The sequence below is a fragment of the Pezoporus occidentalis genome, unplaced genomic scaffold (genome assembly GCF_034315485.1).
Source record: "Pezoporus occidentalis ecotype Australia unplaced genomic scaffold, CSIRO_AGI_Poc_V1 ctg1, whole genome shotgun sequence".
NCBI classification, from domain to species: domain Eukaryota; kingdom Metazoa; phylum Chordata; class Aves; order Psittaciformes; family Psittacidae; genus Pezoporus; species Pezoporus occidentalis.
In genome coordinates this window covers 9,189,300-9,203,622 of record NW_026912778.1, presented here as the reverse complement: position 1 = coordinate 9,203,622, position 14,323 = coordinate 9,189,300, and the positions used below count along the sequence as shown (strand labels likewise).

Sequence of the window (14,323 nt, the reverse complement as noted above, 5' to 3'; positions counted from 1 at the left end):
CAACAGGGTATTGTTAAAAAATAGAACTCAGAAACAACTGGTTGTCTGGATAATGATTAAAGCTCAGACCACTATGGTATGTTGCTCTTCCATATCACAACTCTGCTATAATTAGTAGAATACATCCAGCAACTTCCACTAATTTCAGTGGGAGATGCTAAGTGCTTAACACTTCTAAATGCAAGTGCAGTAATTCTGGCACAAAAATATAGAATCATAGAATCATAGAATAGTTAGGGATGGAAAGGACCTTAAGATCATCCAGTTATAACCCCCCTCACATGGGCAGGGACACCTCAGACTAAACCGTATCACCCAATGCTCTGACCAACCTGGCCTTGAACACTGCCAGGGATGGAGCATTCACAACCTCCCTGGGCAACCATTCCAGTGCCTCACCACTCTTACAGTAAAGAACTTCTTCCTTATATCCAATCTAAACTTCCCCTGTTTTAAGTTTTAACCCATTACCCCTTGTCCTGTCACTACAGTCCCTAATGAACAGTCCCTCCCCAGCATCCTTATAGGCCCCCTTCAGATACTGGAAGGCTGCTATGAGGTCTCCACGCAGCCTTCTCTTCTCCAGGCCAAACAGCCCCAACTTTCTCAGCCTATCTTCATACAGAAGGTGCTCCAGTCCCCTGATCATACTCATGGCCCTCCTCTGGACTTGTTTCAACAGTTCCATGTCCTTTTTCTGTTGAGGACACCAGAACTGCACACAATAATCCAAGTGAGGTCTCATGAGAGCAGAGTAGAGGAGCAGGATCACCTCCTTCATCCTGCTGGTCACACTCCTTTTGATGCAGCCCAGGATACAGTTGGCTTTCTGGGCTGTGAGCACACACTGCTGGCTCATGTTCATTTTCTCATCAACCAACACCCCCAAGTCCTTCTCCGCAGGGCTGCTCTGAATCTCTTCTCTGCCCAACCTGTAGCTGTGCCTGGGATTGCTCCGACCCAGGTGTAGGACCTTGAACTTGTCATGGTTAAACTTCATAAGGTTGGCATCAGTCCACCTCACAAGCGTGTCAAGGTCCCTCTGGATGGCATTCCTGCCCTCCAGCGTATCAACCGAACCACACAGCTTGGTGTCATCAGCAAACTTGCTGAGGGCACACTCAATCCCACTGTCCATGTCACTGTCAAAGATGTTGAACAAGACCGGTCCCAACACCAATCCCTGAAGGACACCACTCGTTACTAGTCTCCAGCTGGACACTGAGAAATTGACATTGAGCCATTGACCACAACAATTTGCGTGCAGCCATCCAGGAATTTCTTTATCCACCAAGTGGTCCACCTATCAAACTGATGTCTCTCCAATTTAGAGACAAGGATGTCATGTGGGACAGTGCTGAACGCTTTGCATGAGTCCAGCTAGATGATGTCAACTGCTTTACCCCTGTCCATGACTTCCGTAGCCCCATCATAGAAAGCTACCAAATCGGTCAGGCAGGATTTCCCCTTAGTGAAGTCATGCTAGCTGTCACCAACCACCTTGTTGTTTTTCATGTACCTTAGCATGCCTTCCAGGAGAATCTGCTCCAAGATTTTGCCAGGCACGGAGGTGAGACTGACTGGTCTGTAATTCCCCGGGTCATCCATTTTCCCCTTTTTGAAAATGGGGGTTATCTTTCCCTTTTTCCAGTTGTTGGGAACTTCATCTGACAGCCATGATTTTTCAAATATGATGGCCAGTGGCTTAGCAACTTCATTTGCCAGCTCCTTCAGGACTTGTGGATGGATTTCATCAGGTCTCATGGACTTGCGCACATTCAGGTTAGATGCATGAATTTAGTTTTAAGCATATATTTTTTTTTAAATTAATCCTGCATAACCCAAATCTCACTGTGAACTGACCACAGAGCAATAAATAGTATATGTTCCCCTCCCAGCAGTGCTTCCATAATAAACTGCCATGTACTTTTAACTGGAAAGACTGTCCCTTTGTTAGAACAGAACTTAAATGACTTCTGATGGAATGATTTCCAAATAAGTATGACCAGATTTCAGTTAATCGCATTTCTTGGGGGCATGTTTCAAAAGTGATAATTCAGAAAGGTGTTAAAAAAAGTCAGTGAATGTTAAAATCACACAACTAAAGGGCCTGAGGAGATGCCAGTTTTACAAGGCAGTTTAGCCTATTGGGGAAAGGCTATTTAATAAATTAATAAATAGAATAAAGAAATCAAATTTACTTTTTATTTCCTATTTAGATATGCACTATGGCTCCACTTCTTCTTGACAGACACTCCTGATGGCTTACATAGCGCGTGTGTGTGCAAATCTCAAACTGTTCTTACTACCAGTAATGAACTAGAGATTCACGTTTCTGAAACTGATGCTGAACTCTGAAAAAAGGATCTCCAGGTACTAACAACAAGAGAGAGAAAAGCAAACTTGTTTTCAGCTTTACTTTCTTTTGCTCAATTGAAATGCATGATAGGAATAAGGAAATAGAGCATAAGGCTGAAATGTCAAAAACCTGTAATAAGAAAGCTCAGCTGTATTAACCCTTCCTTTGATGGTTTATCAATTCAAAACTGGGGCTGCAATGAGGAATTCCCTCTACAAAAAGAAGTTTCAAGAAATTAACTATAAAATGTTTTGAAATGCAGCTAAGTAATTTTCAGATCTCCATTACCTGTGCTATTAAGCAGTATCTAGTTACATTTAAGTGCTGCTTTGGCAATAACAACTCTGATCTCCATTTTTGAGAGTGCTTCTGATCTCCATTTTTGAGAGTGCTAGAATTAAACATTGTGAGTTGGGTATATTATTCTATCTCCTTAAATCACTTTGACTGGATCACAGCATTTTACAATAATAATAAATGTTGTTTTTTTTTTTTTTTTCCAGGTAGAATAATTCAATATGTTTAAATTAGTCCACAGTTAAACTACTAAATTATGTGCCATAAAATAGGCATAGTTTGTCATTTATTCCTAGTATACTGTTGAGTGTGTTCTTAGGTTACTGACAGCTACAGTCCACAAACCATGCAACAATTTGAAAAATAGTAATTTTTTCCAAACCTTTTGTGTTAGTAATTATTATATGGCATCTTAAAATTGCGTAGCTGAAGGTTGAACTGTGAATAGAAAGTTCCAAGACATGCCTGAAACTGAAGATATAAAAAATAAAGAACTACCAAGGGGAGAACTCTGCACTGAAAAATAAATTTGAAAACTTGTACTTCCAGCTGGGGAGGAAAGAAGAGGAGGATGGGGACAGAAAGGAGAGAGGTTAGTGTGCAGTTCCTCTGGGAGAGGCCTGAGTTTTCCCATCTCCCTCAGAGTTTCCTGCTTCAGTTGTACTTGGTAGGAGCCATAAAATCATTTTGGTTGGAAAAGACCCTTAAGATCATTTAGTCCAAATGTAAACCTAACACTGCCATGTCCAACATAAACCATGTCATCGCTACATTCCTTTCAAGTACCTCCAGGGACTGTGACTCAACCACTTCCTAGGCTGCCTTTTTCAGAACTTGACAACCCTTTTTTGGTGAGGAAAGGACTGAATGACCAGGATATTTATGCATTCTTTTACCTAGAATATGAAGCCACTCCTAAAATAGCTCTGTTCCATCATCTGTTCCATCTCTGTTTGTTGAAAACTCAGGTGAATAACAGGATTCAGAAAAGACTATCTGAAAATGCATACACCCTAAACTCCAAAGACTGGAAGGATAGTGGTGATAAATTTACAGAGAGAGATTAAATAAGCAAAACTCCAAGAAGAGAAATCAGTAACATACTGTTGCCTAGTGACAGACTCTTACCTGTTTTTTTCCTAATGCACTGTAGAAATTTAAATTTTAATCTCTCAGCTGGCATGCCAAATGCCAACATGCAAAGACAGAACAGATTCCTGTCTTTTCTTGTTGTTGAGCAAGTGACGTCAGCAGAATTTCTATAGTCAAGCCCTATTTCTTATTAAAGGATTTATGTAAATTCAGCTGATGAGACTTACTTGCCAGAAGCAGCTATTTGTATTTTAATAGAAGTCCAAAGTCCCCCAGAAGAAAAAGTAGAAGATTTGGAGTTTATTCCTGTTTCATAAAATTTCAAAAGGAGTGATTTTCATAGTAAAAAGCCTTATTTCATAGTGTCCTGGGTTCAGCTGTAACAGTTGCTTTTCTCCTTCTTTAGTAGCTGGTGCAGTGCTTTGTTTTTTACTTTAGCCTGAGCACAAAGCTGATAGCACACTGATGTTTCAGTTGTTGCTAAGTATGCTTACTCTGATCAAGGACTTTTCAGTCTCATGCTCTGCCAGTGTTGAGGGGCACAAAAAGCCAGGAGGAAGCAGAGTCAGGGCACCTGACCCAAACTAGCCAAACGGGTATTCCATACCACAGCACGTCATGCCCAGTATATAAAATGGGGGGAGTCACTGCTTGGGTTGGGCTCAGTACTGATTGGTGCATGGCATTGTGCATCACTTGTGTTTATTGTTTCTTTCCCTTTCCCCTTTTAGTTCTGTATTCTTTCCCCTTGTTATTTCCATTATCATTATTATTATCGGTGGCAGTAGTGGTTTTGTGTTATACCTTAGTTACTGGACTGTTCTTATCTCAACCCGTGGGAGTTACGTTCTTTTGATTCTTCTCCCCATTCCTCCAGGAGTTGGGGGGAAGATAGAGGTAAGTGAGCAAGTGGCTGCGTGGTTCTGTGTTACTGGCTGGACTTAAACCATGACAGATAAGGAATGAGACACAAACGTTTACAAGCTTTTATACAGTTCTGTGTAGACTGTGTAAAGTTCAGAAAACAAAAGCAAACAAAACCTGAGTATCCCTCCCCTCTGCAGGAGTCGAGATAAAACAGTAATTCAGTACATATTTCATGTAAACTACATACTGAATCCATATGCATGGCAGTAGAACTGAACTCTATTCTCCAAATTCAACCTCTTAGCCCAAACTAATTCCTTCTCTTTGGTTTACTGAGTGTTGAATTTTGATTCAACAGGACAGGAAGAAATTACTGTTGCCCAGTACAAGTCACTGCTACAGATTATGCCCCTCATTAGATGGAAGGTAAGAATTTACATTTTCTTGGACACAGAAAGGGATTTAAACTTGAGTCCTCCAATATTCTTGGTTATATATCATTTTCTGCTCACAAAACAATATATAAAAAAGATCTTCTCTTGTGATATCTTAAAAACATATGAGAGTTAATAACTTGCAAGGGTCCCAATACAGTCAGTTACAGGATTCTGGAGTACGTAAGTAGAATGCATATTAACTGTGCCCTTCAGGGCAAACTCACCTATTACATTTTTAAAAAGGTAACCTCAGTTCTGCTTCCTAAAGAAAGAAATAGGACCAAAGTTTAGTCTCCTGATTCAATTAGTAGCATTAAGCCTAAACCCTAAAAGGATTAGACATCCTGCCATTTCACTACATTCTCGATTGTGTATCTCAGTCTTGGATACGTAACTCTGTGCACCATGTAAGGAATGTTGGTGCCTACAGTTGATTACGTATTGCAGTGCCCAAATGTGTTTATAGATCTTGCCCAGAGTCATTCTGTCTGTTAAATGATGTCATCTCCCAGGTCACATTGATTTTTCTTGAAACTAGGCTCCTAAGTCACTTCAGTCCTTTAAAAACTACTACATAAATCTGTCAAGATATTCTTATTTGCTAAACCACATACCCTTTATCTCTTTCCCATCACAGCAGCTATTTCTGTTGAAAGGGAATTAGTCACATAACCAAAATGGCAGCGGTGTAAACTGTATTTTTTCCTATTACAAACATAACTGCTTGACAAATAAGGTTTTAAACAAAACAGATGGTACATACTTGAATTCATAATTCTTCCTAATGCATAGGCAGTAAATAACAAGTAGCTGAAATGCTCCAGTATTTAATATACATGCATTTAGGGAGAAAAAAAACATAGGCAATAAGCCATGTCATAAATAAATATTTAGGATATTTGCCCTCAAGGCGCTTCCATCACACTTCACCAGGAAGAGCAATATTTGAGGTGTTCACTGTAGAGTGGTTTGGCCCCAAACAGAACACACTTGATTGCTCAGTTGTGTCGCAAACAATAGGAATAAAAATAGTACGTACTTTTTTTTAACTAAAATTGAGAAAAAAAATCTCCAAGAATTTTTTTCTGAGAGGTAAAAAACAATTCCCAAACTGTTTTATAGATTAAAATGGTTACAGACTCCCTCACTATACTGATGGAATTCATCAGGATAGAGAACTATCTTCTTTGGAAGTAATTGCTCTCAGGATTCAAACAGCATCACTGAAATAATTCACTGCAATGGAATGAAATGTATTCATTTTGCTTTAAAATATCTGTAAAATTTTGCATGCCTCAGAATTACAGAAGAAAGGCAAAAATATAGGTTGCTATAATCATATTTACAAGATATAATGTGTCCATCCTTGCATTCCACGCACTCATGAGATGATAGATAATATGAAAGATATAATAAAATGATACTTGCCCTTTTCTGGCTCTTTGGTTTATAGCGCAAGGAAGGGTGCAAGATTGCGATTAACTCTCTTTTAAGCACATGGTGTTAGGTTTGAAGGGCTCTGTTCCTTTTATCTCATATAGTTCTTTCCTATCACATCACATTATATGCAGGTATTTGTTGTATTTGTGTGGGGAAATACAGACTAAAACTACTTTTCATGTAAAGACTTCATAGAAACAGTATTAATTTGAAGTATACCCTAAAATACAGCTGATACTTGGGAATTAATATTATGTATAAATTACAGTCATGCCTGAGATATACAGGGTAGCAAGAATTGATGGCAGTTTTTCCATCCCTATTAGAATAATTTATAATATACAATAGATCCTGTCAGGTACAATGTGCTGACATCTTTACATGAAATGACAAAAAGAGAAATACCTAACAATATACTCCCAGGACAGCATCAATTAACACTGCCAGACTAAGCAGTTCTTCTTACTTATCTTACTAGAATGGCTTATTTAAGAAACAAAACAAGACTTCTCAAGAGGTTTGCAATGTCATTAGTTTTATTCTTCCTTTCACCTCAAATGCTGAATAGGCCTTTTTTTTTCTTTTCATAGTTAGCTGTACCTGTCAGAAACGTGGCATATGTTTTCTCATCCTGATACCTTGTGTCCTTCAGTGATGTTTCTCCTGGGCATCCTCCCTGGCATTCAAATAGGACCTTGGGAGTATAGCACCCTCTCTTTTCCCCCTGCCACTCTTCTCCCTTTCCCTCCCTCTTCTCTCTCCTTGACCCCTCCCTCCCCCCCCCCCCCCCCGACCCCCCGATCCCTTTCTGGGGGGTAACTGTCCCATATTTTTCACTTACACAGCACTATTTAAATCTTGGCATGATCAAAGTCTATCTGAGGTACTTGGGAAAGTAACAAATTACCTCATCAATTATATTCGTGTATAAAGAGAAAGTTAAAAAAGGAGCAAACTTGGCAACACATCTGAACACACACAAAAGTCAGTCTTTTTGTAATATTACGATTCCTTCCTAATTTCCAAAGTTATGGAAATAGATTACTATGGAAATATCCAAACAGACTTCTGAGAATTCAGTTTTCTGATTAATCTAAGCATTGCAGGTACATTGGAAGAATATAAAGAAAGCATTAGGTAGCACACTGAGATATAATGAGAACGGCTTCCCCTGTCTCACAAGATTCTGGGATTTCATTCAAGAAGAAAAAATGGTTTTCTAAAAGTTTTTTTGATAGAAAATCTATAAAAACCCCATAAAAGTACCATATGACTACCACAGCCATAAGAGCAAAAGGCTGAATATTACAGGCATTCTTCTGGGACATAAGACCAGGCCTGAAGTCCTTGGTCTATCAGACCCCTTTCTGGGAATACCACATGTTGTGAGATGAACCTCTGACTTTTTCAGTCACAATATATACTCCCCCCAGACTACTAAGATTTTCTCTCAAGAAAAGCTCCATCCACATGATTTTGTTCCGTAAGAAGTCCAGCACAATTCCCAGAGCATGTGCAACTTTTTAAGAACCTCCCCCTCTCCTCCATGGACACACAGAAAAAAACCCACACCTATTAACGTCTGTCACTCAAAACATACATTCTGGGAGACTGAGGTAATTATGGAACTTCTGGTTTGTTTGGTTTTTGTTTTGGTTTTGGGTTTTTTTAAGGCAATGTTGAAAGGTATGACTAAATATTAATTAATTCAGGATCTCCTATCTCTGTCAGTGTATGCATTAAAGCATATCTGTGGTGGGCTCTTAAAGTACCCCATGTGTTTAAAAATGAAGTAATCACACACATGAAGACAACAGCAATAAATTACTGCTCTTTCTTTCTTTCTGGTTGCCAAATCCAAGTTTAGGGCAGATTACAATGTCCATATTATCCCTGCTAACTTCCTGACTTACAAATACCAATTCTAGTGAAACCTTGTATCCTATTCCATGTGTCCTTGAGAGACAAGAATATTCTCTGTGAGAGCGGACAATACAGCTTAAAACTTAATCAACCATTGCTACAGAAGAGAGAGATAAAGAACAATGAAGTACCATGAAGAACAGTCTGGGCACTGGGCACAATATGACACTCAGTTATTTCCCCCAACTGAAACTCAAACCCAATGTATCCTAAAACTAGAGCTCTCAAAATTAATAGTTTGGAACTAAAATCATACTTTTTACTAAAAACTAAAAACGCAGTTAGCATGTTGTCATATTAAAAAAAAAAAAATATCCTATCCTAACCATGTGACATTTTCTAGCAGTTTAACAGTATCCTTTTAATCTTGTACAAAGAAAAAATATGATTAAAATGTAACAAGCTTTTAATATTTTATTTCCACACAGGAAGCTTTTTCTCTGCAGCTACCAAATTAATTAAATTTCTCCTTTCTAAGAAGAGAAGAGTTAAAATTTGTCTTTTATATGTAAACACGGCTTTCACAAACAGGAAGCCAAAGTCTATGTTGATTAGTACCATCTGTATTTCTCTGTTATCAGCCAGATAGGAAGAATTGACATTCTCCATTTTCTTTTCTAACTGATAAACCTGAAGGAATTATATTTGAAATATTAATTTTAGGAGGTCCTTACCTTAGAAGTATTTTGCAGTTCCTTTTGGCAGTCTATTGGAATGGAATATTTACCTGTTATAAAGCAGATAAGGTAGTATTAGTGATATCTTAGAATATGCAGCTAAAGTAAATCACCTTCATTAGTTAGTTAAATATATACATATATATATATATATATATATATATATATGGCAATTATGTTCTCCTCAGTGTACTTCTGTGATATTCATCAAGGAAACTCTGGGTTCAGGAAATCTGATATGCTCTTAAATTAAAAAAAATAAATAATTTAAAAAAAATTATGCTCAATGTGACTCAATATGATTCAGGTAGCCCCTAAGTGCTGACCTCCCACTTATTTTTGCATTTATGGGCAAAATGCCTTTATTAGTCTAAGCATATTTCAGTAGTTGTTTTCTCTACAGAATTTTCTACAATATCTAGAATTCAAACAACTTTGCCAACAAGGACTTTTGTTGTCCAGCATTTTCTTGTGTCTTGTTTCTTTTCTATTCAAGTGCTGCCTTGTTTAGCACAATTTTAAGTTACAGTGAGTAAGAGCTACTTTTTATTTCTCCAATTGAACAATGTCTTGCACACGGAATTGTGATTCAGAGGTGTTATGACCGTAAATACATAAACAATGTATGCAACTTAGCATATGATAGCATGGTATGGTGCATACCAAGAAAGACAAGACAAACATTTACTAATCATACATATTTGCTATTTAGTGTTCTGTTTTTAAAAGTTCATTAGATTTTCTGCATCGAGTAAGATTAACTGACAAATTCAGGAAACAATAACAATAACAACAAAAATCTACTTCCAGCGCTCTAGGACTAAAATCAACTCATTTCTCTTTTTTTTCCCCATCACTCTATTAATCACAGAATACATATTTCTTAGAATCTGAATGTATTTCTTGTTAGGTTGTAGTATTGGAGGTACATCCTGATAGAGTGGAAGTCTCATAAAAGCAGCTTTTGGATAAGAGCACAGCAAATTTACTGTCTCACTTCAGTGCTTGTACTGTTTTTCATTTATTTTCATCACTGCAAAAGTACAGAAATGATAACTGAAACTTTCCTCTATGATAAGAAAATGTGAAATAATACCCCCAAGATCGCATATGTGCATGATAGCAATGTTTCACTCATTAAAAAATCATAAATTTTTGAAAAACACAATTTTCAGCAAGACACTGTTGGTAAAAAGTATGTTGGTTTCACTGCCACCACCAACAAAGTTTTTACTGACAGTGCTCCTACAGTTTCATCGTAGAAAAGAAATGAAGCACTTGAAAGGGAAAGTACAACAAGGGGTCAGGAAAAAATAAATTTTATTTGTAAAAATAAGGGGTGAACAAGGTTTCTCACTCTTACCTACACTATTTAAAACTAATTGTAAAAGCTGTGATGCCTTTGGAAATATACTATAAAACAAATGAAATTGCAGTTAAATATATTTTATGTTTAAAACTTCTTTTAAAATTCTTAGAAAACTTTTAATGAAGTAATTATGCTGTGGTAAAAATGGGGTAGATTTACAAAACTACTCTGTCAGTATGTCATCCTTGATAACATGAAAAACTGAAAAATATAGGTAAAATATTTAAAATCCCATTGTATTACTAAATGGAATTTCTTATGTTACAAATTTCTACCTACTCAGAAAGCTTGAGAACCATATTTTGGCAGGACATTCAGCATTACAAACCTGTTCATTACTTAAAATAGCTTTTTGTTCCTTATCTTTGGAGCATTCGTGATTTCTGGAATTTCTGCCATTTTGTACTGCAATAACATATTTACTTGCCACTGAATACTCTAAAATAACAAGAAAATATTGACCTGTATCTTCAAATATGCACAATTAATGAAGTGTTACAATTTCAGTTTGGTGTAGGAGAATCATTTTGCAGGAGATTTCTGCTGCTATTCCAGTAAGTACTATGTATAAGTATCTGAGTAAGTACCATGCAAGTACTTCTAAATCAACAACTATTTTGTTGCCTGCAAACCTTCAAAAAGAAGGGTTTACAGAAACACAAATATGGAAATTTAAAGATCATGAATATTTAACGAAGTTTAAAAATTTACTGTTAAAAATACCTTGCACTTGTTTATTGATTAAGATCAATACACCTTTAGCCTTACAAATTCTTTCTGTGTAAGCAATGATAATCTAAAGTGGCTTCTGAGTAGATAATTGCTTATTTATGGGATTGCAGAACATCTAGCTACATATATTCTCAGTTGGAAACAAAAAATATTCTGTCCAAAGGGTGAATGCTAAAATAATAAATTGTAATCTGAAGGATAGTAAATAGAAAAATCATGTAAAAATACAGTGGAAAAACAGACAGCCTGGGAAATTCACACTTTTGGGTGGCATTTTCTTTATTCAATTTTTTTATTAAAAAAAAGTCTTAGTAATAAAAGCTATCTTCTCTTTTTGCATTCTCTTTGCATACTGTTTTTGAATGCCATACTGAAAGCCCTATAAATTCCATTTCTTTTTTCAACTTCTTGACTGCTGTGTCTTTTACCAACTGTTTGGTATTTCCATTGATGTTGTTCCATTTCAGGGGTATTTGAGTTTATTTTATAGCAAACAGAAAAGATATTTTTATTGTAAATATTGACTAATCTTTTATTGTTCTCACTGCAAGGAAATATGACTGTATTATACAAGCATGTGCTGACAGGTAAGTAGAGAGTAACTTGATACATCCTTCTATTATCTGAAGTGATTAATAGGTACAATTATCGATGGCAAACATCCTATTCTAACATTGCTCTGTTGAAAAAGATGTTCACAGAATTGAGGGCCAGTTTAGATCTGAAGATCACTAAATAACATGTTACCATGGTAGCTGCTCACTGTAAACTCTATCAGAGTAAGTGGACAAAAAAATTATAAAAAAAAAATTATTCCAAAACATCACCAAGTCCTTCTGACTTTTGATATCTTGACAAGTTTTTGATGTGTGATTTCAGAAACTGTTAATCTATACTGCTTTTCTCAACTACATTCATTCTACATACTGTGAAATATAAAGTCTACTGTTTTATTTCAGAATGCAGATTTTCTATTATCCTCGCTAAGCACCCCGGAACTTGGGGATCTCTATAAATGAAAGATAATCTGGTTTTTTAGCAGCAGTTTTTGAACTACAGATCCATTAAATATGTACTTCCTTGTTTTGGGGTGTTTTGTTTTTTTTTTGTTTGTTTGATTTTGGTTTGCGGTTGTTGTTTGTTTGATTGTTTTATTTTGTTTTGGCTTGTTTGTTTTTAATTTTAAGCCTTCAGAGTGCAGCATAGGGGCTGTCTGGATACATGATTGTGAGTCAGTAGAATATGTATGCTGGCAGTGTCCTTAATTCAACATGTATTTGATTGTGAGGGCCTTTTCACTGTATATGCCACAATTCGCACAGTTTCTCGGGGCTTTCTAGAACTTGAATCAATGTGTATTAATTTTATTGCATTTAATTTTTTTTTAACTTTGAGTTTATCAGAATTATTTAAGCAAGTGGCACCACATCCTGACTTCCACAGCTATCCTGAATCATAGAATCATAGAATAGTTAGGGTTGGAAAGGACCTTAAGATCATCTACTTCCAACCCCCCATGACATGGGAAGGGACACCTCACACTAAACCATCTCACACAAGGCTTCGTCCAGCCTGGCCTTGAACACTGCCAGGGACAGAGTATTCATAGCCTCGCTGGGCAACCATTCCAGTGCCTCACCACCCTCACAGGAAAAAATTTCTTCCTTATATCCAATCTAAACTTCCGCTGTTTAAGTTTTAACCCATTACCCCTTGTCCTGTCACTACAGTCCCTAAGGAAGAGTCCCTCCCCAGCATCCCTATAGGCCCCCTTCAGATACTGGAAGGCTGCTATGAAGTCTCCACACAGCCTTCTCTTCTGCAGGCTGAACAGGCTGAACCCGTTAACATGTATGGGTTATATTATTACATTAGTATCATCAGGCAAAAGTTTTTAGCTCAGCAAAAGATCACTTACATTCAAAATCAAGTAAGGTATTGATTTTTGCATCAGAAAAAAAAAAAAAAAGACTAAAACTTAACCATCTAGAATCACCTTAATATATCCCTAAAATGAGTAGTAATATATAAAATAATATTTGCAAAAAGAATTTTAGACTAATGAAGTAATACTTGCATATATATGTATCAAATATCTCCCTAAGGAAAAAAATAGCATGCATATGTCTCAATCTCAGAAAGAAAGAAGAGAAATCCTTTTGGGTTTTCTCCAGAATTATCACCTACCAGTAGATCTCATTGTTATGCTCTTACACAGTCTTAGTGCCAGTTTACCCAAAGTATTATTTTTATTCTTGGGCTACTCCAATTTCTGCAGACAGCTTATTTAACCCTAATTTTTTTTTTTTCTTTTTTTTTTTTGGGGGGGGGGTGTGGTGGTTTTTTTGGGGGTTGTTTTTTTTTTTAATGCATTTCCTAAAATGCAGTCAGCAGAGGAGAAAAGGTTTATAGCTCTTTTCTTTGACTTTATAAATAATCAGGCTTACCCAATCTGTCAATAGCAAAACCACATAACTCCCTTGCAACCCACAACAGTTCTATGGTCATTTGCTTTGTATATAGTGAAATAGCAAAAGATTTGCTACTCATTACTTTGCCTACCCCATTACAGCCAATATCTGTCGCACCCACTGAGCGACAGGTGGCATAGAAAGGAAAGAAGTGTAGAGAACTGACCTTAAAAATTAATACACAATAGAGTATAACACATTTAAAGATTATGATAGTTAACTAATTTTCAATAATTTAAAACAAATACAGTTCATCATCATAAGACATTTAAAGAAATTTAGATCTTGACAACCAGCCACTTTTGTATTTTGGAGAAGATCAGAACGAAAATTGATATTAACAGTACAAGTACCATAATTTGGATTTACATAAAGCCTTTAATAATGTCTCAAATGATAGTCATCATCTTAAACTGAAAGCAGGGAAGATTCAGGTTAAACATGGGAACAGATAAAGAACTGATTAAAGTAAAGTGATTAGAAAGTAAAGTGTTGAAAAGGGTCACAGGGGAGTCAGTTCTCAGATCTTTATGGCTTCTAATCTGCATAAATTACCAAGACAGAGAAAAATACCTGCCGAATTTCCAAATGCACTGATGACTTACAACCGAAACTAAGTAGTAAGTGGAAAGCAAAATAATTAAATGATAATTCCCCTT

The 14,323-nt window shown here is 36.6% G+C and overlaps 1 long non-coding RNA gene across 1 annotated transcript in view; it reads right to left on the bottom strand.

The window, feature by feature from the left end:
- The window catches only part of LOC134166803 (uncharacterized), a 704,714-nt gene that overhangs the window by 542,976 nt on the left and 147,415 nt on the right, over nt 1–14,323 (bottom strand). The window contains exon 2 of the long non-coding RNA XR_009966019.1: nt 9,090–9,142. This is a non-coding gene — a long non-coding RNA (uncharacterized LOC134166803). The remainder of the gene's footprint in view (nt 1–9,089; nt 9,143–14,323) is intronic.